At 46.4% G+C, this 26,683-nt stretch overlaps 1 long non-coding RNA gene across 1 annotated transcript in view; it reads right to left on the minus strand.

Annotated features, from left to right (window-relative positions):
- Positions 1-16,526: 16,526 nt before the first annotated feature.
- The window catches only part of LOC134909584 (uncharacterized), a 64,964-nt gene continuing 54,807 nt past the window's right edge, over positions 16,527-26,683 (minus strand). The window contains exons 3-4 of the long non-coding RNA XR_010175977.1: positions 24,558-24,635; positions 16,527-16,643 (exon numbers count right to left, since the gene is read on the minus strand). This is a non-coding gene — a long non-coding RNA (uncharacterized LOC134909584). The remainder of the gene's footprint in view (positions 16,644-24,557; positions 24,636-26,683) is intronic.

Here is a 26,683-nt window from a genome sequence, read left to right on the forward strand (position 1 = left end):
ACCGTCATCCCAGAGGGGAAGTCGGAAGACCACTTGTACTACTTCCAGTAAGCAATTGACTGTCCAACAGTCCTTTGTGAGGAAGATGAAATATGACAGCAGTCATCCTTTTGCAAAGCGGATAACTGAGGCCTTGACAGCTATGTTGGTGTTAGAGGTGCATCCGGTATCCACCATTAGTTCAGTGGGACTTAGAGAATTGATGGAGATAGTGTGACCCCGGTATCAAATCCATCTAGGTTATACTTCTCTAGGCAGGCGATACCGAGAATGTACACAGACGTCAAAAACAGAGTCACCAGTGTCCTACAAAATGCAGTTGTATCCAGTGTCCACTTAACCACGGACATGTGGTCAAGTGGAACAGGGCAGACTAAGGACTATATGACTGTAACAGCCCACTGGGTAGATGTATGGCCTCCCGCAGTAACAACAGCTGCTGAACCACTAGCAGCATCTCGCAAATGCCAACTCGTTCCTAGGCAGGCTACGCTATGTATCACCGCTTTCTATAAGAGGCACACAGCTGACAACCTCTTACGGAAACTGAGGAACATCATCGCAGAATGGCTCACCCCAATTGGACTCTCCTGGGGATTTGTGATATCGGACAACGCCACCAATATTGTGCGTGCATTACATCTGGGCAAATTCCAGCATGTCCCATGTTTTGCACATACAATTAATTTGGTGGTGCAGAATTTTTTGAAAAATTACAGGGGTGTGCAGGAGATGCTGTCGGTGGCCCGAAAAATTGCGGGCCACTTTAGGCATTCTGCCACTGCGTGCCGAAGACTGGAGCGCAAACACTCCTGAACCTGCCCCGCCATCAACTGAAGCAAGAGGTGGTAACAAGGTGGAATTCAACACTCTATATGCTTTAGAGGATGGAGGAGCAGCAAAAGGCCATTCAAGCCTATATATCCACCTACGATCTAGGCAAAGGAGGTGTAATGCAATTGACTCAAGCGCAGTGGAGAATAATTTCTGTCTTGTGCAAGGTTCTCCAACCCTTCGAACTTGCCACACGTGAAGTCAGTTCAGACACTGCCAGCTTGAGTCAGGTCATTCCCCTCATCAGGCTTTTGCAGAAGCAGCTGGATAAATTAAAGGAGGAGCTAAGACGGAGCGATTCTGCAAAGTATGTGGGACTTGTGGATGGAGCCCCTCATTTACTTTGCCAGGATTCAAGGGTGGTCAAATCTGTTGAAATCAGAGCACTTCATTTTGGCCACCGTGCTCGATCCTAGGTTTAAAGCCTACGATTGTATCTCTCTTTCCAGCAGACACAAGTGTGCAGAGGTGCAAAGACCTGCTGGTTAGTAAATTGTCAACTCAAGTGAAACGTGACCCGTCAACAGCTCCTCCTTCAATTTCTCCCCCCACTGGGGCTGCAAGGAAAAGGATAACATTTCCTAGCCCAGGCATTGATGCAGGGCGGTCAGGAGCGAAAGCGGACATCTAGTCCGGACTGAAGAACCTGCCAACGATTACTGACATGTCTACTGTCACTCCATATGATTCTGTCCCCATTGAAAGAATGGTGGAGGATTATATGAGTGACAGCATCCAAGTAGGCATGTCAGACAGTCCGTACATATACTGGCAGGAAAAAGAGGCAATTTGGAGGCCCTTGTACAAACTGGCTTTATTTTACCTAGGTTGCCCCCCCTCCAGTGTGTACTCCGAAAGTGTTTAGTGCAGCCGGTAACCTTGTCAGCAATCGGCGTAGGAGGTTACTTCCACTAAATGTGGAGAAGATGATGTTCATCAAAATGAATTATAAATTCCTCTTGGATAACCTTTACCAGAAATTGCCTCCAGAAAGTACACAGAGACCTGTGATGGTGGATTCCAGTGGGGACAAATTAATACTCAGTGAGGAGGATGTACACAGTGAAAGGGGTGAGGAATCGGAGGATGAAGATGAGGTCGACATCTTGCTTCTGTAGAGACAGTTCGTGCAAGGAGAGATTGATTGCTTCTTTTTGGTGAGGGCCCAAACAAACCAGTCATTTCAGCCAGTCGTGTGGCAGACCCTGTCGCCGAAATTATGGGTTTGTTTAAGTGTGCATGTCCTGTTTATACAATATAAGGGTGGGTGGGAGGGCCCAAGGACAATTCCATCTTGCACCTCTTTTTCTTATTTGCATCATGTGCTGTTTGGGGACTAGTTTTTTTAAGTGCCATCCTGTCTGACACTGCAGTGCCACTCCTAGATGGACCAGGTGTATGTGCCGTCCACCTGGGTCGCTTTGCCTAGTCATACAGCTACCTCATTGCGCCTCTTTTTCTTCTTTGCATCGTGCTGTTTGGGGCCTATTTTTTAAATCTGCCATCCTGCCTGTAACTGCAGTGCCACTCCTAGATGGGCCAGGTGTTTGTGCCGCACACTTGTGTCACTTAGCTTGGCCATCCAGCTACCCAATTGCACCTCTTTTCTTCTTTGCATCATGTGCTGTTTGGGGACTAGTTTTTGAATAGTGCCATCTTGTCTGCAACTGCAGTGCCACTTCTAGATGGGCCAGGTGTTTGTGTCGCTTAGCTTAGTCATACAGCCACCTTGGTTCAAATTTTAGGCCTAAAAACAATATTGTGAGGTGTTAAGAATGGACTGGAAATGAGTGGAAATGAATGTTATTGAGGTTAATAATACTGTAGGCGCAAAATTACCCCCAAATTCTGTGATTTTAGCTATATTTATGTTTTTTTCAAAACACATCCAGATCCAAAACATGAAAGGGTGGTTTTGGCAAAATCAAGCCAAAACCAAAACACAAAACACGAAAAGTGTCAGCCGCACATCTCTAGAATCCACCCGTGATCCTGGAGGAGTTTGGTTGAGAGACCAATGCTGTCCTTTCCCTGGACCGTGCTTTTATGAGGCGATCATCCAGGTACGGAATTATGTTCACTCCCTGTTTGCGGAGTAGAAACATCATCTCTGCCATCACCTTGGTGAACACCCTCGGTGCCGTGGAGAGACCAAAATTACAGGGCCTGGAACTGATAGTGACAGGCCTGCAGTGTAAACTGTAGATAAGCCTAATGAGGCGTCCGATCGGAATGTGAAGGTACGTATCCTTGATATCCAGAGACACTAGGAATTCCCCTTCCTCCAGACCTGAGATCACCGCTCTCAGAGACTCCATCTTGAATTTGAACACTCGTAAGTACGGGTTCAACGACTTGAGGTTCAAAATTGGTCTGACCGAACCGCCCTGTTTCGGTACTACAAACAAGTTGGAATAACACCCCTTGTTTTGCAGATGAGGTGGAACTTGAACAATGACTTGAGATCATTCCTTTTAGAGCATTAACCCACACCGGTTCAGCCCCGCTATTCTGTGAACCCTGAGTACCCAGTAGTGAGTGACACACTCCGCTGTACAAGAAACACACTCTTTGCCTGACATAATGTAAATGTGACAGTACACACACACACACACACACACACACACACACACACACACACACACACACACACACACACACAAAAAGGTTAAGCACAAGTAACTCACAAAGAGCCCTTCAGGGAGACACAGAGTTGTTTGGAGCCAGCCCCCACCACGCCCTTACCGCTAATGCCAAGCTTAGCCGGGTCGCAGACTAAGTACCCTGATAGGGGACTTAGTACACTAATAGTCGCTCCCCCCCTGCTATGACTCCCTGGTACTGCTGAGGTAATCTGGAGTCACACTGGACGAGCTGTGCATCCATGTCAGTCAGCGCCTGTGTCCACTGCAGAGGGAAAATGGCGCTGGTGAGCTGCTGAATCCTCTAATAGTGAAGCCCCGCCCCTTAAATGGCGTGCGGTCTTCCCACTTTTTTTTATACTGGCTGAGGTAATTTTTGTGCTTTAAAATGGAGCAGAACCGTTTTAAGGCTGTGTTTGCCAGTTTGGTTACTGTGTACAGTGTACTGAGACGCAGTTGTGTACTGTGTCTGGAGACGCATTCCGCCCCGTTTAGAAGCCGTGCATCTCCGTACCCTCATGCCACCATAATGGCCGGCGTCTTGCTAACTGGGGCGCCGGCTCAGTACTCACCACTCTTCATTCTTCTGGCTGTTAGGGGTGGTGGTGTGCTGCGGTAATGTATGCTCGCCGTGGTGGGGCTTGCAAATAATTCCCTCAGGAGCTCAGTGTCCTGTCAGCGGGGAATGGGACCATTAACCCTTCAAGAGTTTGGGCCGTTTTCCCCACCCTAAGTCCCACGAAGCAGGCAGGCTGGTGCCAACCAGCCTTGCCTGAAAATAACAAACAGAGAAAATAAATGCAGAAAGCTCTTCAGGAGCTTCCTTCAGAGTGACTGACTCCTCCGGGCACATTTTCTAAACTGAGTCTTGTCAAAGTCGAAAAATATAGCGACCTATGATGCCTTGTACTAACCCCATGCGCTTGCCCGCTGCACGTGCACATTCTCTCCCGTGCGTGCGCATATTCACAGTTGCGTGACGGCGCCTCCACGGTTGTGCGCTCAGGCGCGTGGTATGTGCATTTACGGTAGAGTTTGTGTGCGTCTGGTGGGCGACTCGATCATTACATATTTAATCCAAATAATGTATTTTATAGGTAATATTCCCTTTAATAATATCTGTAAGTATGATTAGTGTAACTGGTTCAGGGACAGAGAGATTCCTCTTTGCATGCTGGGAGGGCTCAGACAAAGGTTGGAGGGTAGTGTATGGTGTCCAGCTGTGGGGTATTGAAGGGGTGTTGTGCCTATGATAATTGGGAGGGATTCGCATAGTTCCTGCTCATGGTTATGCACAGAAGTAGAAAATAAGAATTTACTTACCGATAATTCTATTTCTCGGAGTCCGTAGTGGATGCTGGGGTTCCTGAAAGGACCATGGGGAATAGCGGCTCCGCAGGAGACAGGGCACAAAAAGTAAAGCTTTAGGATCAGGTGGTGTGCACTGGCTCCTCCCCCTATGACCCTCCTCCAAGCCTCAGTTAGGATACTGTGCCCGGACGAGCGTACACAATAAGGAAGGATTTATGAATCCCGGGTAAGACTCATACCAGCCACACCAATCACACTGTACAACCTGTGATCTGAACCCAGTTAACAGTATGATAACAGCGGAGCCTCTGAAAGATGGCTCACAACAATAATAACCCGATTTTTGTAACTATGTACAAGTATTGCAGATAATCCGCACTTGGGATGGGCGCCCAGCATCCACTACGGACTCCGAGAAATAGAATTATCGGTAAGTAAATTCTTATTTTCTCTATCGTCCTAGTGGATGCTGGGGTTCCTGAAAGGACCATGGGGATTATACCAAAGCTCCCAAACGGGCGGGAGAGTGCGGATGACTCTGCAGCACCGAATGAGAGAACTCCAGGTCCTCCTTAGCCAGGTTATCAAATTTGTAGGATTTTACAAACGTGTTTGCCCCTGACTAAATAGCCGCTCGGCAAAGTTGTAAAGCCGAGACCCCTCGGGCAGCCGCCCAAGATGAGCCCACCTTCCTTGTGGAATGGGCATTTACATATTTTGGCTGTGGCAGGCCAGCCACAGAATGTGCAAGCTGAATTGTATTACACATCCAACTAGCAAAAGTCTGCTTAGAAGCAAGAGCACCCAGTTTGTTGGGTGCATACAGGATAACAGCAAGTCAGTTTTCCTGACTCCAGCCGTCCTGGAACCTATATTTTCAGGGCCCTGACCACATCTAGCAACTTGGAGTCCTCCAAGTCCCTAGTAGGCGCAAGACACCACAATAAGCTGGTTCAGGTGAAACACTGACACCACCTTAGGGAGAGAACTGGGGACGAGTCCGCAGCTCTGCCCTGTCCGAATGGACAAACAGATATGGGCTTTTTTGAGAAAAAAAAAAAACCACCAATTTGACACTCGCCTGGTCCAGGCCAGGTCCAAGAGCATGTTTACTTTTCATGTGAGATGCTTCAAATCCACAGATTTGACTGGTTTTAAACCAATGTGTTTTGAGGAATCCCAGACTACGTTGAGATCCCACAGTGCCACTGGAGGCACAAAAGGGGGTTGTATATGCAATACTCCCTTGACAAACTTCTGGACTTCAGGAACTGAAGCCAATTCTTTCTGGAAGAAAAATCGACAGGGCCGAAATTTGAACCTTAATGGACCCCAATTTGAGGCCCATAGACACTCCTGTTTGCAGGAAATGCAGGAATCGACCGAGTTGAAATTTCTTCGTGGGGCCTTCCTGGCCTCACACCACGCAACATATTTTCGCCACATGTGGTGATAATGTTGTGCGGTCACCTCCTTTCTGGCTTTGACCAGGGTAGGAATGACCTCTTCCTGAATGCCTTTTCCCTTAGGATCCGGCGTTCCACCGCCATGCCGTCAAACGCAGCTGCGGTAAGTCTTGGAACAGACATGGTACTTGCTGAAACAAGTCCCTTCTTAGCGGCAGAGGCCATAAGTCCTCTGTGAGCATCTCTTGAAGTTCCGGGTACCAAGTCCTTCTTGGCCAATCCGGAGCCATGAGTATAGTTCTTACTCCTCTACGTCTTATAATTCTCAGTACCTTAGGTATGAAAAGCAGAGGATGGAACACATACACCGACTGGTACACCCACGGTGTTACCAGAACGTCCACAGCTATTGCCTGAGGGTCTCTTAACCTGGCGCAATACCTGTCCCGTTTTTTGTTCAGACGGGACGCCATCATGTCCACCTTTGGTAATTCCCAACGGTTTACAATCATGTGGAAAACTTCCCCATGAAGTTCCCACTCTGCCGGGTGGAGGTCGTGCCTACTGAGGAAGTCTGCTTCCCAGTTTCCATTCCCGGAATGAAACACTGCTGACAGTGCTATCACATGATTTTCCGCCCAGCGAAAAGACCTTGCAGTTTTTGCCACTGCCCTCCTGCTTCTTGTGCCGCCCTGTCTATTTACGTGAGCGACTGCCGTGATGTTTTATCCCACTGGATCAATACCGGCTGACCTTGAAGCAGAGGTCTTGCTAAGCTTAGAGCATTATAAATTTACCCTTAGCTATATTTATGTGGAGAAAAGTCTCCAGACTTGATCACACTCCCTGGAAATTTTTTCCTTGTGTGACTGCTCCCCAGCCTCTCGGGCTGGCCTCCGTGGTCACCAACATCCAAAACTGAATGCCGAATCTGCGGCCCTCTAGAAGATGAGCACTCTGTAACCACCACAGGAGAGACACCCTTGTCCTTGGATATAGGGTTATCCGCTGGTGCATCTGAAGATGCGATCCGGACCATTTGTCCAGCAGATCCCACTGAAAAGTTCTTGCATGAAATCTGCCGACTGGAATTGCTTCGAAGGAAGTCACCATTTTTTTTTTACCATGGCCCTTGTGCAATGATGCACTGATTTTAGGAGGTTCCTGACTAGCTCGGATAACTCCCTGGCTTTCTCTTCTGGGAGAAACACCTTTTTCTGGACTGTGTCCAGAATCATCCCTAAGCACAGGAGACTTGTTGTCGGGATCAGCTGCGATTTTGGAATATTTAGAATCCACCCCTACTGTTGTAACAGTATCCGAGATAGTGCTACTCCGACCTCCAACTGTTCCCTGGACTTTGCCCTTATCAGGAGATCGTCCAGTAAGGGATAATTAAGACGCCTTTTCTTCGAAGAAGAACCATCATTTCGGCCATTACCTTGGTAAAGACCCGGGGTGCCGTGGACAATCCAAACGGCAGCGTCTGAAACTGATAGTGACAGTTCTGTACCACGAACCTGAGGTACCCTTAGTGATAAGGGCAAATTTGGGACATGGAGGTAAGCATCCCTGATGTCTCGGGACACCATATAGTCCCCTTCTTCCCGGTTCGTTATCACTGCTCTGAGTGACTCCATCTTGATTTGAACCTTTGTAAGTGTTCAAATTTTTTTAGATTTAGAATAGGTCTCACCTAGCCTTCTGGCTTCAGTACCACAATATAGTGTGGAATAATACCCCTTTTCTTGTTGTAGGAGGGGTAATTTAATTATCACCTGCTGGGAATACAGCTCGTGAATTGTTTCCCATACTGCCTCCCTGTCGGAGGGAGACCTTGGTAAAGCAGACTTCAGGAGCCTGCGCAGGGGAAACGTCTCGACATTCCAATCTGTACCCCTGGGATACTACTTGTAGGGGGTTCACTACGGGTGGCCGGCGGTCGGGCTCCCGGCGACCAGCATCCCGGCGCCGGGAGCCCGACCGCCGGCTTACCGACAGCTTGGCGAGCGCAAATGAGCCCCTTGCGGGCTCGCTGCGCTCGCCACGCTACGGGCACGGTGGCGCGCTACGCGCGCCACACTATTTTATTCTCCCTCTATGGGGGTCGTGGACCCCCACGAGGGAAAATAAGTGTCGGTAAGCCGGCGGTCGGGCTCCCGGCGCCGGTATACTGAGCGCCGGGAGCCCGACCGCCGGCAAACAGAAGACCACCCCTTGTAGGATCCAGGGGTCCTGTACGGTCTCAGCGTCATGCTGAGAGCTTGTCAGAAGCGGTGGAACGCTTCTGTTCCTGGGAATGGGCTGCCTGCTGCAGTCTTCTTCCCTTTCCTCTATCCCTGGGCAGATATGACTCTTATAGGGACGAAAGGACTGAAGCTGAAAAGACGGTGTCTTTTTCTGCAGAGATGTGACTTAGGGTAAAAACGGTGGATTTTCCAGCAGTTGCCGTGGCCACCAGGTCCGATGGACCGACCCCAAATAACTCCTCTTCCTTTATACGGCAATACACCTTTGTGCCGTTTGGAATCTGCATCACCTGACCACTGTCGTGTCCATAAACATCTTCTGGCAGATATGGACATCGCACTTACTCTTGATGCCAGAGTGCAAATATCCCTCTGTGCATCTCGCATATATAGAAATGCATCCTTTAAATGCTCTATAGTCAATAAAATACTGTCCCTGTCAAGGGTATCAATATTTTTAGTCAGGGAATCCGACCAAGCCACCCCAGCTCTGCACATCCAGGCTGAGGCGATCGCTGGTCGCAGTATAACACCAGTATGTGTGTATATACTTTTTATGATATTTTCCAGCCTCCTGTCAGCTGGCTCCTTGAGGACGGCCCTATCTATAGACGGTACCGCCACTTGTTCTGATAAGCGTGTGAGCGCCTTATCCACCCTAAGGGGTGTTTCCCAACGCGCCCTAACTTCTGGCGGGAAAGGGTATACCGCCCATATTTTCTATCGGGGGGAACCCACGCATCATCACACACTTCATTTAATTTATCTGATTCAGGAAAAACTACGGTAGTTTTTTCACATCCCACATAATACCCTCTTTTGTGGTACTTGTAGTATCAGAAATATGTAACACCTCCTTCATTGCCCTTAACGTGTGGCCCTAATAAGGAATACGTTTGTTTATTCACCGTCGACACTGGATTCAGTGTCCCTGTCTGTGTCTGTGTCGACCGACTAAGGTAAACGGGCGTTTTAAAACCCCTGACGGTGTTTTTGAGACGTCTGGACCGGTACTAATTGTTTGTCGGCCGTCTCATGTCGTCAACCGACCTTGCCGCGTGTTGACATTATCACGTAATTCCCTAAATAAGCCATCCATTCCGGTGTCGACTCCCTAGAGAGTGACATCACCATTACAGGCAATTGCTCCGCCTCCTCACCAACATCGTCCTCATACATGTCGAGACACACATACCGACACACAGCACACACACAGGGAATGCTCTGATAGAGGACAGGACCTACTAGCCCTTTGGAGAGACAGAGGGAGAGTTTGCCAGCACACACCAAAAACGCTATAATTATATAGGGACAACCTTATATAAGTGTTTTCCCTTATAGCATCTTTTTTATATATTTTTAACGCCAAATTTGTGCCCCCCCTCTCTGTTTTAACCCTGTTTCTGTAGTGCAGTGCAGGGGAGAGCCTGGGAGCCTTCCCTCCAGCCTTTCTGTGAGGGAAAATGGCGCTGTGTGCTGAGGAGATAGGCCCCGCCCCTTTTTCGGCGGCCTCGTCTCCCGCTCTTAACGGATTCTGGCAGGGGTTAAATATCTCCATATAGCCCCCGGAGGCTATATGTGAGGTATTTTTAGCCAAAAATAGGTTTTCATTGCCTCCCAGGGCGCCCCCCTCCCAGCGCCCTGCACCCTCAGTGACTGCCGTGTGAAGTGTGCTGAGAGGAAATGGCGCACAGCTGCAGTGCTGTGCGCTACCTTAAGAAGACTGAGGAGTCTTCATGCCGCCGATTCTGGACCTTCTTCTTGTTTCAGCATCTGCAAGGGGGCCGGCGGCGAGGCTCCGGTGACCATCCAGGCTGTACCTGTGATCGTCCCTCTGGAGCTAATGTCCAGTAGCCAAAGAAGCCAATCCATCCTGCACGCAGGTGAGTTCACTTCTTCTCCCCTAAGTCCCTCGTTGCAGTGATCCTGTTGCCAGCAGGACTCACTGTAAAATAAAAAACCTAAGCTAAACTTTTCTAAGCAGCTCTTTAGGAGAGCCACCTAGATTGCACCCTTCTCGGCCGGGCACAAAAATCTAACTGAGGCTTGGAGGAGGGTCATAGGGGGAGGAGCCAGTGCACACCACCTGATCCTAAAGCTTTACTTTTTGTGCCCTGTCTCCTGCGGAGCCGCTATTCCCCATGGTCCTTTCAGGAACCCCAGCATCCACTAGGACGATAGAGAAAATAAGATTAATTGCATTCCGAATAAATTACACATAAGTGCAGGGTAGGTGAATGGAATTCAGTCATTTCTTTCCCACAGACTGAATACAATAGCCTTATTTACACTAAGCTTTGAGATTCTATGAAGAGGGCTTACACCTTTGTTTATGAATAGAACCAGGTTTCTCTCCAGAATAATGAGTGCTGAGTAGTCAATTGTCTCAACTGAAGGTGGGGTAAACAAAGCCCAGAGACAGAGTTTGTTTGGAAGATCCAAAACAATAGCTTTCCTCAATATAATCAGACAAAGAGGAATTTAGAATACTAACAAGTCCTAGCCATCGCCCACTTCTTGAACTAACCAATGATCCCAGGTGCAGTACATGTCCCACCCCCTAACCAATGGAAAGAGAGCACACAGTATCTATTGTAGTATGTCTTGAGTAAGTAAATAAATATAGCTTGCAATAGGCTTGGTGACACAAGACTCTGCAAGGTTTTCACACTGAAGGCTAGAGCCCTGGTCCAGGTTGCGCCGGCGAAGTCATTCCCACGTGTGTAAGTTTTTCTCTGTAACCAACTTATTCTCTGTTTGTATTTGCCATACTCTCTCTCTCTCTCTGTTATTGTTACGCTGTTGTATATTGTATATTTTCAGTTATTCTGTGTAGGTGTTTTATGTTAGTGCTGTAGTGTATAAGCTGTAACTGTTTTCCCCTTTTTACATACTAAAATCATCTAGATAAAGGTTTTGGAACCTTACAAGGTATTGTGTGTTTATCATTACAATGCTAAGGGTAATCAGAGTGTCTCAATCGATCAAGCAACTTTTACATAACGGAGGTTAATCAGCGTTACATTGTGTTGCATACAAGGTTTACTGTGTGTCATCCTGAGAGCGTCTGCGCCGCTCGTGTTCCTCTTGTGGGCACAGCGTCCGCTACGCTAGTAGCGTAGCATTACGGTACTCGGACCGCCTATAGCGTGCTCGATACCCAGCGTAAGCCATGAGCGAATGTACTGCTCGTGCGTCTCAACCACAGCCTAGCGTCTGCTACGCTAAGTGCGTACCCTTACGGTACCCCGTACGCCCATTGCGTACTGAGTCTCTTACCAGTATATAGAGAATGTTATAAGATAAATATTTAGCTTTATCAGTCTGGTAGGAGGGGCATAGAGGGAGGAGCCAGCCTACACTATTAAATTCTTAAAGTGCCCATGGCTCCTAGTGGACCCGTCTATACCCCATGGTACTAAATGGACCCCAGTATCCTCTAGGACGTAAGAGAAACATACTTACCCTCTCCGGTGTCAGGATCTTCAATGTCAGGATGCTGCTGTCGGCCATGTGACCAACGACATCCTGGTGGCCGGCAAGCCATACCGAACCCGGCAGAAGCTATTACCTCAGCCTCCTTCAAGTATAAATCACTAGGTGTGGCCATTTAAATTAAACAAGGTACAACATACAATGGGAGATTTTACATTCGTACAAACAGTTCCAGATTAAGGTCCACATGGGCCTGGAGCTTCCTCGGGGGGTACAGTATCTAACTGCACTATCTCTTCACACTACAGGGTCTATTCATGTGCAAAAGGAAAACGGAATTGTTTCGAATTCATGTATACTCACCTTTCTGGCAACACGATCTTGAATCCTGGGCTCCATTGGTTCTGTCTGCTCATGTGGTCCCCTCTGCAGTGCTTGGACTCAGCCAGCAGGTCCCCTTTGTGCATGCGCCAGCGGCTGAGGTTCCGGGAGGTTGCAGGGAGCTAGCACCGGGTGCTGGGCAGAGAGCAAGGAAGCGCTGAGCTTCCCTGCCATTTACGCACCGAAGTTCAGATTACTCCATCCTGAGACGGCGAGTCTGAACTCCATGGAGAAGCGGAAAGCTGAGCTTTCCATTCCTTCATGAATCGCACTCACCAAACAAAAGTGATGCGATACAGGCACAGAGCAGGGTTGCTGCTAAAGAAGTTGGGAACTTCTCTACGGTAACCCACTCTGTGAATGACCCAAAGTAGAGAAAAGCCCTGTTTTCCACAAAACAGGGCTTTTCTCTGCTTTAGGACTAGATCCCTACATCACTATGCTACCTCCCCACACTATATCACTGCACTGTATCACTGCAGTACTTCCTTACACTTTACTACTACACTACCCCCTACACTACATCTTTACAAGTCAGGTTATAATTAGTTCTAGAAAATTGAAGCTTGAAGATAACTGCCTTTCAGGGCAGATAAGTTGAATTATGTTTGTTTATGCGTTAACATCACACAGACCCCTGCACTATCACTTCATCTTAGCTTTATCTGGAGTAGTGGAAGAAGACAGTGCATTACTTGACATTGAGTGATCAGTGTTGTAGTGCTGGGTATGGCGGGATCATTTATGTAGGGCTAAGTGATGTAGCGCAGTAAAGTAGTGCTGGTTAAGGATACATCAGTTATGTAGTGCAGAGAGGTAGTTCCGGGTATGGTGGAGTCGGAGGAGGGGGGCAATGCAGAGAGTTAATGGTGGGTATGGGAGGAGTCAGGGAAGAATTGTAGAGGAGGAACTGATGGGTATGGAGGGAACATGGTAGTGCAACATGGTAGTGGTCATAGCCGGCCCTAACCAATATGATGCCCTAGGCAAGCTTTTGGTTGGTGCCCCCTAGCACCGCCGCTAGTTCCACCAATGACCCTGCACCACTTCCCCAGCACCATCATCCCTCACCCATAGCAGTCCTCATATTGGTGCTCCTACCCCCTGTATTTTAAATAAGAACAATGCGCACATTCGGTGCACAGCTGAAAAAGGGGCGTGTTCTTGCTGAGAAGGGGCATGGCCACACAATAGTACCCCCAATTCAGATTTCACCACAAAGTAATGCAACTTTATTCACATTTTATCATTCGATAGTGTCCCTTATTCACGTTACATCACACAGTAGTACCACTTTACCTTATATATGTTATTCCACACAGTAGTGCTCCTTATTCATATTACATTACACTGAATTGCTCGTTATTCACATTAGACCACACAGTAGTGCCCATTCTATGTTACGCCATACAGTAGAGCACCTTATACACATAATGCAACACATTAGTAATGCATTTATACACATACCACACATTAATGCCCCTAGACATATCACACACATTATTAATGTCCTTATAAACATAATTACACCTTATGCCAACCTTATTAATGCCCCTATACACATAATGCCCCTTACACATATGTTGAACACCCGCACACAGCACTCACATGGCTGCTAACACTGTGACCTCTGCCTCTGCTTGGCTACAGATGTGTCCTCATACATCTTGCCTCAATATGCCATGCAGCAGGAGATGCCTGGCATGAGTCAGCTGGAAGCTCTGCTAATGTCAGGCACCTTTTTTGATGAAAATGCATTACTATGTGGCTAGGATGCAAAAGCAGATTATGCTGATTAAAATTATATACAGCATGCCTATATTCTGTGTGCGTCTGTGGCTGTATCTGCATATGAATTGCTACGTTACCGTGATTTCCAGGAATATACTGTGATGTAGCATTTCGTATGCAGATACAGCCGCTGTCACACACAGAATATAGGCATGCCGCATATGATTTTAATCAGTAGAAGCTGCTTGTGCTCCTAGGCATACAAAATGCCCTAGGCATTTGCCTAGTTTGCCTATGCCTAGGACCGGCTCTGGTAGTGGTGGGTCAGGGAGTAGTGCAGATATGTAGTGGTGGGTATGGATGGGCTCTGCACACAGACTGGGTGGCAGGCTGTGACATGTCTCTACCTTTAGTTGCATGTAAGTAATATGTATGATAGGTGATGAGGTACACTTTAGTCAAACTGATACTGGTCACAGCCAATCAGTAGCTGCTCAAGTGTACAGACGCCCCCATCCCCCTTGATGTCATGCAGCTGGTCTTGGGAAGGCGGGTAAGGAATGGAGTGAAAAAGTCCATGTCTGTTCTCCGTAATGGCTAGTACATGTTAGTGAGGGCTGGCACTGCAGTCAAACTTCTACCTCCCACTTTATGACTACAATGGCATAAGAACAATGATGGCAACCACTAGTGACTGGACCTGCACAGTAGGTGGTGGAGCTCCGAAGGATTTACTCAGCTCTTTGCCTGGCCAGTCTTATAAAACAAAACAGAGCTACGGCATGTTGAATATAGAACAAATAAGCACAAAAAGCAAGCAGAGTTCATCAGGAGGGCAAGCCACTAGTAAACGGGGAATAATATAAATGATGTCTTCACCAACAAATATCTAACTTAAGACAGTAGAAGGCCACTCAGTAAAAAAAAAATAAAGGAGAGGAGATGTACTCATGAAAATTAATAAAGAGACTGACGGAAAGAAGCGAACAGGAATAGAGGTGTGGTGTGGAGAGGAGGCGAAAGAGAGGGGAAGTGTAAGTAAGGTGGGGGAGGAGTGGAGGAGGGAGAAAGAAAAAAGTGGTAAGGACTTCCTGGTAAGTAAAAAACACAGTAGAGCGACAATGTGCTTAATAGTCAGCTCGATGATGAGGTTAAATGGCATTTTGCAAGACAGCAATTGAGCCCAAATAGCAAATTTGTCAGGACGCTCATGTACACTGCCGGATATGTATTGAAGGTGATGGGTGTTCCAGATGAAGTTGTACAGAGTTGAGAGAGGGGGAGTAACAATTGGCAGTGCTAAAGACATGGTGAATTAGCTGTTGTGTACAGTGGGGATTCAAAGTTTGGGCACCCCAGGCAAAAATTAATTTTAATGTGCAAAAAGAAGCCAAGGAAAGATGGAAAAATCTCCAAAAGGCATCAAATTACAGATTAGACATTCTTATAACATGTCAAAAAAAGTTTGATTTTATTTCCATCATTTACACTTTCAAAAGAACAGAAAACAAAAAATGGCGTCTGTAAAAGTTTGGGCACCCTGCAAAGGGGGCAGTACAAGGTATTAACTCTGCAGGGTGCCCAAACTTTTGCAGACGCCATTTTTTGTTTTCTGTTCTTTTGAAAGTGTAAATGATGGAAATAAAATCAAACTTTTTTTGACATGTTATAAGAATGTCTAATCTGTAATTTGATGCCTTTTGGAGATTTTTCCATCTTTCCTTGGCTTCTTTTTGCACATTAAAATTAATTTTTGCCTAACTTGTGCCCAAACTTTCAATCCCTACTGTATATTTGTGTACTGTATATCAGGAATAGAACTAGGCATGAGGGAGTAAGAAGAGCATTGTGGCATGATGATACCATTGATTGTGGCAATAAGGCAGTGAACTGCTAGCCAAAATCTACAAACACAGAATTTGACTGCAGATAAGAACCACTTCGCCCATCTAGTCTGCCCCTTTTTTTTTTTAAATCCTTTTGGTAACCTCAATCCTTTTTGATCCTAAGTTCTTTGTAAGGATATTCATATGCTTATCCCAAGTATGTTTTATTTGCTCTACTGTGTTAGCTTCTAACTGGGAGGTTATTCCAATTGTCCACTACCCTTTCTGTGAAGTAATTTTTCCTCACATTTCCCCTGATCCTACCTCCCATCAATTTCCGTGCATGTCCTCGAATTCTAATGCGTCTCTTCCTTTGAAGACTATTTCCCTTCTGTACCTTGTTAAAACCTGTGGTATATTTGAAAGTTTCTATCATGTCCCCCCTTTCCCTTCTCTGCTCCAAACTATACATGTTAAGATCTTTTAATCTTTCCAGGTAAGTAGTGTGATGTAGGCCATGCAACATTTTAGTTGCTCTTCTTTGTATGCTTTCTAATGTATTTATATCGTTATGCAGATATGGTCTCCAGGACTGTACATACAGTAGTATTCTAGCAGAGGCTGTGCCAATGACCTATACAGTTTCATTATTACTTATTTTTTTCCCTGCTACTGATTCCTCTCCCAACCAAGCATCTAACTTACCTTTCTCATTGCTTTGTTGCATTGCTTCTCTGCCTTTAAGTCACTTGAAATAGTGACTCCTAAATCCCTTTCCACCTCAGTATTTTCAATTATAGTGCCTGTAGCGGGTAGGTTCCAGACGACCTATAGGAGGCAGAGGTATTGCAAACAAGAAAACTTTTATTTCCAGCTGACAGGCATGGCTACTGTAATAGCTTCTTACAATGGGTACCATCGACAGTTCAAAATAACAGTTCAGCTTACTTGAAGACAGCAGTGTAAACAGGCAGAGTATTCACAGCAGGTTTCAGGGTGCAGATTTCTCCAAGACAGAGACAGTTGCTAAAGGTGGAGCCTCTCCCACACATTCCCCCCTAAACTCATCTGGCCTGGTTTTTATACCTTAGCTGGTCCTAATTAAGGAAAGGGTGTAGATCCTCCCTGAGCTGCAGGTGATTAACCCGTTCCACACAATGTGGAAGAGAGCCACTCTGCCACAGTGCCCTTGATACTACTGTATTGTATTTAGCCTTTGGGTTTTGAGACCCAAGTGCATGATTTTGCATCTTTTAACATTAAACTCTAGTTGCCATGTTCTTGACTAGTCTTCAAGTCTACCTAGATCATCAATAATAAGAATTTACTTACCGATAATTCTATTTCTCGTAGTCCGTAGTGGATGCTGGGAACTCCGTAAGGACCATGGGGAATAGCGGCTCCGCAGGAGACAGGGCACAAAAGTAAAAGCTTTAGGACTACCTAGTGTGCACTGGCTCCTCCCCCTATGACCCTCCTCCAAGCCTCAGTTAGGATACTGTGCCCGGACGAGCGTACACAATAAGGAAGGATATTGAATCCCGGGTAAGACTCATACCAGCCACACCAATCACACCGTACAACCTGTGATCTGAACCCAGTTAACAGCATGATAACAGAGGAGCCTCTGAAAAGATGGCTCACAACAATAATAACCCGATTTAGTTAACAATAACTATGTACAAGTATTGCAGACAATCCGCACTTGGGATGGGCGCCCAGCATCCACTACGGACTACGAGAAATAGAATTATCGGTAAGTAAATTCTTATTTTCTCTGACGTCCTAGTGGATGCTGGGAACTCCGTAAGGACCATGGGGATTATACCAAAGCTCCCAAACGGGCGGGAGAGTGCGGATGACTCTGCAGCACCGAATGAGAGAACTCCAGGTCCTCCTCAGCCAGGGTATCAAATTTGTAGAATTTTACAAACGTATTTGCTCCTGACCAAGTAGCTGCTCGGCAAAGTTGTAAAGCCGAGACCCCTCGGGCAGCCGCCCAAGATGAGCCCACCTCCCTTGTGAAGTGGGCATTTACAGATTTTTGGCTGTGGCAGGCCTGCCACAGAATGTGCAAGCTGAATTGTACTACAAATCCAACGAGCAATAGTCTGCTTAGAAGCAGGAGCACCCAGCTTGTTGGGTGCATACAGGATAAACAGCGAGTCAGATTTTCTGACTCCAGCCGTCCTGGAAACATATATTTTCAGGGCCCTGACAACGTCTAGCAACTTGGAGTCCTCCAAGTCCCTAGTAGCCGCAGGTACCACCATAGGTTGGTTCAGGTGAAACGCTGAAACCACCTTAGGGAGAAACTGAGGACGAGTCCTCAATTCCGCCCTGTCCGAATGGAAAATCAGATAAGGGCTTTTACAGGATAAAGCCGCCAATTCTGACACGCGCCTGGCCCAGGCCAGGGCCAACAGCATGACCACCTTCCATGTGAGATATTTTAACTCCACAGATTTAAGTGGTTCAAACCAATGTGACTTTTGGAACCCAAAAACTACATTGAGATCCCAAGGTGCCACTGGAGGCACAAAAGGAGGCTGTATATACAGTACCCCTTTTACAAACGTCTGAACTTCAGGGACTGAAGCTAGTTCTTTTTGGAAGAAAATTGACAGGGCCGAAATTTGAACCTTAATGGACCCCAATTTCAGGCCCATAGACACTCCTGTTTGCAGGAAATGTAGGAATCGACCCAGTTGAAATTCCTCCGTCGACCTTACTGGCCTCGCACCACGCAACATATTTTCGCCAAATGCGGTGATAATGTTTTGCGGTTACATCCTTCCTGGCATTGATCAGGATAGGGATGACTTCATCCGGAATGCCTTTTTTCCTTCAGGATCCGGCGTTCAACCGCCATGCCGTCAAACGCAGCCGCGGTAAGTCTTGGAACAGACAGGGTCCTTGCTGGAGCAGGTCCCTTCTTAGAGGTAGAGGCCACGGATCCTCCGTGAGTATCTCTTGAAGTTCCGGTTACCAAGTCCTTCTTGGCCAATCCGGAGTCACAAATATAGTGCTTACTCCTCTCCATCTTATAATTCTCAGTACCTTGTGTATGAGAGGCAGAGGATGGAACACATACACTGACCGGTACACCCACGGTGTTACCAGAGTGTCTACAGCTATTGCCTGATCTGCTGAGGAAGTCTGCTTCCCAGTTGTCCATTCCCGGAATGAACACTGCTGACAGTGCTATCACATGATTTTCCGCCCAGCGAAGAATCCTTGCAGCTTCTGCCATTGCCCTCCTGCTTCTTGTGCCACCCTGTCTGTTTACGTGGGTGACTGCCGTGATGTTGTCCGACTGGATCAACACCGGCTGACCTTGAAGCAGAGGTCTTGCTAAGCTTAGAGCATTGTAAATGGCCCTTAGCTTCAGGATATTTATGTGAAGTGATGTCTCCAGGCTTGACCATAAGCCCTGGAAATTCCTTCCCTGTGTGACTGCTCCCTAGCCTCGCAGGCTGGCATCCGTGGTCACCAGGACCCAGTCCTGAATGCCGAATCTGCGGCCCTCTAGAAGATGAGCACTCTGCAACCACCACAGGAGGGACACCCTTGTCCTTGGTGACAGGGTTATCCGCTGATGCATCTGAAGATGCGACCCGGACCATTTGTCCAGCAGGTCCCACTGGAAAGTTCTTGCGTGGAATCTGCCGAATGGGATTGCTTCGTAGGAAGCCACCATTTTTCCCAGAACCCTTGTGCATTGATGCACTGAGACTTGGCTCGGTTTTAGGAGGTTCCTGACTAGCTCGGATAACTCCCTGGCTTTCTCCTCCGGGAGAAACACCTTTTTCTGGACTGTGTCCAAGATCATCCCTAGGAACAGAAGACGAGTCGTCGGAACCAGCTGCGATTTTGGAATATTGAGAATCCAACCGTGCTGCCGCAACACTACCTGAGATAGTGCTACACCGACCTCCAACTGTTCTGTGGATCTTACCCTTATCAGGAGATCGTCCAAGTAAGGGATAACTAAAACTCCCTTCCTTCGAAGGAGTATCATCATTTCGGCCGTTACCTTGGTAAAGACCCGGGGTGCCGTGGACCATCCAAACGGCAGCGTCTGAAACTGATAGTGACAGTTCTGTACCACAAACCTGAGGTACCCTTGGTGAGAAGGGTAAATTGGGACATGAAGGTAAGCATCCTTGATGTCCCGAGACATCATGTAGTCCCCTTCTTCCAGGTTCGCAATCACTGCTCTGAGTGACTCCAACTTGAATTTGAACCTCCGTATGTAAGTGTTCAAAGATTTTAGATTTAGAATCGGTCTCACCGAGCCGTCCGGCTTCGGTACCACAACAGTGTGGAATAATACCCCGTTTCCTGTTGCAGGAGGGGTACCTTGATTATCACCTGCTGGGAATACAGCTTGTGAATGGCTTCCAAAACTGCCTCCCTGTCAGAGGGAGACGTCGGTAAAGCCGACTTTAGGAAAACGGCGAGGGGGAGACGTCTCGAATTCCAATTTGTACCCCTGAGATATCACCTGAAGGATCCAGGGGTCTACTTGCGAGTGAGCCCACTGCGCGCTGAAATTCATTGAGACGGGCCCCCACCGTGCCTGATTCTGCTTGTAAAGCCCCAGCGTCATACTGAGGGCTTGGCAGAGGCGGGAGAGGGCTTCTGTTCCTGGGAACTGGCTGATTTCTGCAGCCTATTTTCCTCTCCCTCTGTCACGGGGCAGAAAAGAGGAACCTTTTGCCCGCTTGCCCACGAAAGGACTGCGCCTGATAATACGGCGTCTTCTTATGTTGAGAGGCGACCTGGGGTACAAACGTGGATTTCCCAGCTGTTGCCGTGGCCACCAGGTCTGAAAGACCGACCCCAAATAACTCCTCCCCTTAATAAGGTAATACTTCCAAATGCCGTTTGGAATCCGCATCACCTGACCACTGTCGTGTCCATAACCCTCTACTGGCAGAAATGGACAACGCACTTAGACTTGATGCCAGTCGGCAAATATTCCGCTGTGCATCACGCATATATAGAAATGCATCTTTTAAATGCTCTATAGGCAATAATATACTGTCCCTATCTAGGGTATCAATATTTTCAGTCAGGGAATCCGACCACGCCAACCCAGCACTGCACATCCAGGCTGAGGCGATTGTTGGTCGCAGTATAACACCAGTATGTGTGTAAATACATTTTAGGATACCCTCCTGCTTTCTATCAGCAGGATCCTTAAGGGCGGCCATCTCAGGAGAGGGTAGAGCCCTTGTTCTTAAAAGCGTGTGAGCGCTTTATCCACCCTAGGGGGTGTTTCCCAACGCACCCTAACCTCTGGCGGGAAAGGATATAATGCCAATAACATTTTAGAAATTATCAGTTGTTATCGGGGGAAACCCACGCATCATCACACACCTCATTTAATTTCTCAGATTCAGGAAAACTACAGGTAGTTTTTCCTCACCGAACATAATACCCCTTTTTGGTGGTACTCGTATTATCAGAAATGTGTAAAACATTTTTCATTGCCTCAATCATGTAACGTGTGGCCCTACTGGAAGTCACATTTGTCTCTTCACCGTCGACACTGGAGTCAGTATCCGTGTCGGCGTCTATATCTGCCATCTGAGGTAACGGGCGCTTTAGAGCCCCTGACGGCCTATGAGACGTCTGGACAGGCACAAGCTGAGTAGCCGGCTGTCTCATGTCAACCACTGTCTTTTATACAGAGGTGACACTGTCACGTAATTCCTTCCAACAGTTCATCCACTCAGGTGTCGACCCCCTAGGGGGTGACATCACTATTACAGGCAATCTGCTCCGTCTCCACATCATTTTTCTCCTCATACATGTCGACACAAACGTACCGACACACAGCACACACACAGGGAATGCTCTGATAGAGGACAGGACCCCACTAGCCCTTTGGGGAGACAGAGGGAGAGTTTGCCAGCACACACCAGAGCGCTATATATATACAGGGATAACCTTATATAAGTGTTTTTCCCCTTATAGCTGCTGTATTTTTAATACTGCGCGTAATTAGTGCCCCCCTCTCTTTTTTAACCCTTTCTGTAGTGTAGTGACTGCAGGGGAGAGCCAGGGAGCTTCCCTCCAACGGAGCTGTGAGGGAAAATGGCGCCAGTGTGCTGAGGAGATAGGCTCCGCCCCCTTCTCGGCGGCCTTATCTCCCGTTTTTCTGTGTATTCTGGCAGGGGTTAAATTCATCCATATAGCCCAGGAGCTATATGTGATGCATTTTTTGCCATCCAAGGTGTTTTTATTGCGTCTCAGGGCGCCCCCCCCAGCGCCCTGCACCCTCAGTGACCGGAGTGTGAAGTGTGCTGAGAGCAATGGCGCACAGCTGCAGTGCTGTGCGCTACCTTGTTGAAGACAGGACGTCTTCTGCCGCCGATTTTCCGGACCTCTTCTGTCTTCTGGCTCTGTAAGGGGGCCGGCGGCGCGGCTCTGGGACCCATCCATGGCTGGGCCTGTGATCGGTCCCTCTGGAGCTAATGTCCAGTAGCCTAAGAAGCCCAATCCACTCTGCACGCAGGTGAGTTCGCTTCTTCTCCCCTTAGTCCCTCGATGCAGTGAGCCTGTTGCCAGCAGGACTCACTGAAAATAAAAAACCTAACTTAAACTTTTTCACTAAGCAGCTCAGGAGAGCCACCTAGTGTGCACACTTCTCGTTCGGGCACAAAAATCTAACTGAGGCTTGGAGGAGGGTCATAGGGGGAGGAGCCAGTGCACACCAGGTAGTCCTAAAGCTTTTACTTTTGTGCCCAGTCTCCTGCGGAGCCGCTATTCCCCATGGTCCTTACGGAGTTCCCAGCATCCACTAGGACGTCAGAGAAAATATGTTTTACCCGTCCCTCTGTGCAGGGGTGGATTTAGGGGTCATGGCGCCTCTAGGCACAACAGTAACGGCTGCCCCCCTCTACCTAACTTTATTATTTTAATTGATTGGTTCTAAGCCCTCATTTTATGATTGCCAATTTAATATAATAATAATAATAATAATAATAATAATTATTAAAATAAAAAGCCATGAACTATGAAATTTTGTTTAATTTTTAATTATGTATGCATATTTACTAAGTAGGACAGCATACTGGGGCAGTCCTACCCATTTACACTTCACTCAAGATGCCGCATGGTACAGTAGAGTAGAAATATTTTGCAGTTACTTGCAAATTTTGGTCTGACAGTACTAAAACAAGCATCCAAGTACCGCCCCCTAGGCACGTGCCTAATCGGAAATGCACTACTGCCTGTGTGTCTACCTTGTTGTATATCTTTGAGTCATCTGCAAAAAGGCATACTTTCCTTTCAATTCCATTTGCAATGTCATCAAAGACATTAAAGAGCACTGGTCCAAGTATAGATCCCTGGGGTACTCCACTGGTAACATTTCCCTCCATAGAATGCACTCCATTTGCTACAACTGTATGTTTCTTATCCTACCACCAGGTTCTTAATTATTCAACTGTTTTAAAATCCAATTCCACACTTCTGACTTTATTTAGCAGTCTGCGATGTGGGACCATGTCAAATATTTTCATCAGAAAATCCAATAAGATTTGTTTGGCATGATTTCCCACCAGTAAAACCATGGTGTTTGGGATCATATAAGTTGTTTGATTTAAGATGTTTCCATTACTTTCCCTACTACTGATGTAAGGTTTACTGGTCTGTAGTTACTTCTTCCTTGCTTTCACTTTTGTGCAGTGGTACTACATTCACTCTTTTCCATTCCTCTGGAATTGCAACTGTAGCTAGTGATTGGTTGAATAATTCAGGTATTGGTGCTACCAACATATTCTTTAAGCTCTTTGAGTATCGTTGGATGTATTCCATCTGTCCCCATTGATTTATCTACTTTCATTTTTGGAGAGTTCTGCTAGGACCTTCTCCTCTGTAAATGTGCTTTTAGCTACCTTATTTTTATGAATGTCCTTGCAATTTAACCATGGACGCTTCCCCATGTGTAGTGAATACTGAGTAAAAATAATGATTTAGATGACCTGCTATTGAGTTGTCTCCCTCTAACAAACTCTCACTCTCTGTGTTAAGTCTTATTATTCCTCCATTTGATTTCTCCTTTCACTTATATACGAAAAAAAAACAAGTTTTGCCTCATTATCTACTGACTGGACCATTTTCTCCTTTGCATGCCTGATAACTTCTTAGACTCCTTCCTTCTGGCAAGATACACCTCTTTGTCATGATTATGAGTCTAATATACACTAATAAAAGAGTGAATCCCGCATCAGTTATAGATAAATGTCTCAGTTATTTTTATATTGGTTCTCTCTCACATTTTTGCATAGAATAGGCCAAACTATGTCAGCCACATTACTAAGGGCTTATCATGAGGCGCTACCCACTACTTAATTCTGACACAAAACTAATAATTGCAACAAATGTTTATCCATGTGTCAAGAATATAAGAATATAAAACGACACATAACTTCAGTAAATAAAGCACAACAATCTAATCAGAAAGAAATACAGGCGATTGTGTCAGAATCTTTAAATAGTGAAATGTGCTATGTGAATGCAATGATAACAATTCCCATTGAAAGCCCTAGGAATGAATTAGCTTAGACAAACAAGCATGACATATCAGCATGGCAGACAACTGGAGATGAACAAAGAAGACAAAAAAAAAAAAAAAACTATTCAATTTACCTATGCAACATAAACACTGCTATGCAATATAATCCTATTTCACTTTCATCCGATGGGAGTAGTGACTGTTGCATTTACCTATAAACTATAAACACTGCTATGCAATAGAATCCCATTTTACTTGCATCCGATGGGAGTAGTGACTGTTCAGTTTACCTGTTGATGAGAAGGAGTGATAAGGAGACAATTCACAATCGTGAACAGCTGACAATATAACTAATAATGCCCCTGTTAATAGACGCCTCCATTGGCTCCATAACTTGGTCGGACCATGCCCCGGATTTATGTCCCTTTTGATCCCGTTTCGGCCCCCTGGCCCATGGACTTGGCACCTAAATGAATCCCTTCTCCATGACAAGTACTGCAAGGGTGAATTAGATAAGATGCTGTCTGATTATTTCACCATTAATGACACTGAGGGGATCTCAAAAATTACTCTCTGGGAGGCACATAAATGCGTTCTTTGGGGCAAATTGCTCCAATTAGATTCTCGTGTGAAAAAGAACAGGTTGGCCCTAACCACCACATTGTTACATAAAATTAATTCCTTGGAGACTCTTCCCAAATCCTCCCCTGATCTGATAGACTTGACTGAGACCCGATCCCAGCTGAAGACACTTCTTAATAACAAAACCCAATTTTCTATGCGTAAATGCAGCAATAAATATTATCAGTGGGGTAATAAACCAGGCCATTTACTAGCTCAGGCACTCAGAACCCAGAGGGCGGCTTCCTTTATTCCCTCCATGAAAAACAGTGCAGGCTCTCTTCGTTTTAAATCTCCTGCGATAGCGGCTTGTTTCAAACATAGTTATTCCACTCTATATAATCTAGGTACTCCCTCTCCTGCCCACAACCCCCTTTCTAATATGTTGAAATACAAGCTATATCTGGAAAAAGTGGCATACCCTAAACTGGCCCCCTGTGATAGGGACTCTTTAGAAAAAACTTTTACTTTGCAAGAGGTGCAGCGTGTTATATCCTCTACGCCCTCGGGTAAAAGTCCAGGCCCGGATGGCTTTACAACAGTTTACTATAAAATATTTAAAGGTGTCCTTGCCCCCAGGCTTTTACAAGCCTTTAACTCTATTTCGGCTGATACCCATTTCTACAATTAATCCCTAGAAACCCAAATCACGGTAATTCCCAAACAGGGGAAGTACCCCTCAGTGTGCTCCAGTTGTAGACCCATTTCCCTGCTTAATGTGGACCTTAAACTTTTTGCAAAGTTGATGGCTCTTAGGCTGAATGAATTTCTCCCTTCCCTTATCCATAATGATCAAGTGAGGTTTGTCCCAGGCCGTGAGGCAAAGGACAATACCACAAAGATCCTTAGCCTTATCCACTTAGCTTCTAAGAGTCAGATCCCTACCATATTGTTATCCACAGATGCCGAAAGGGACTTTGATAGGGTCAATTGGGATTTCATGAGGCTGTACTGGAGCACATTGGGATGGGTCCACTGGCGCTCCATAGAGTGTTGTCTCTTTACACACGACCATCAGCTCGAGTTTGAGTTATTGGAGTTTTGTCTGATAATTTCCCTACAAGCAATGGGACATGGCAAGGATGCCCATTATCCCACCTATTTGTACTTTGTATTGAAGCATCGGCGAGGGCAATTAGGGCGAATGACCAACTTACAGCCCTCCAAGTGGGTGATACAAATTATAAATTAGCCTTATTCACCGATGACTTGCTGACAATTCTCACGGGACCCACCCACTCCCTCCCACACCTCATGTGTGCATTGTATACTTTCAGCTCGCTTTCTAATTTTAAGGTTAATTCGTCCAAATCATATGCCCTTAATATCTCTACTCCTTCCTCAATATTAGTTACTCTAAAAAGACCTATCCATTTATATGGAAAGACTCCCATATAACATATTTAGGAGTCCAACGCCCCAGCGACTTATCATGTTGACTGTCCCTGAATTTTTACCCTTTAATCCAATCAGTCAAAAAGGATTACTGTAGATGGCAACCCCACAGTATTTCCTGGCTGGTAGAACTAATGTGGTGAAGATGAACACCCTGCCCAAACTGCTCTATCTCCTCCAAACATTACCAATCCGGATCCCGGATGCTTGGTTCCGCTCCATACGATCCTTGATCCAGCAATTCATATGGTTCCGAAAAAAGCCCAGGATTAATAATAGGTCCATCTTGTTGTGCTCTCCTCGACAGGGCGGATTCAAACTC

The sequence above is a fragment of the Pseudophryne corroboree genome, chromosome 4, assembly GCF_028390025.1.
Source record: "Pseudophryne corroboree isolate aPseCor3 chromosome 4, aPseCor3.hap2, whole genome shotgun sequence".
Lineage (NCBI taxonomy): Eukaryota > Metazoa > Chordata > Amphibia > Anura > Myobatrachidae > Pseudophryne > Pseudophryne corroboree.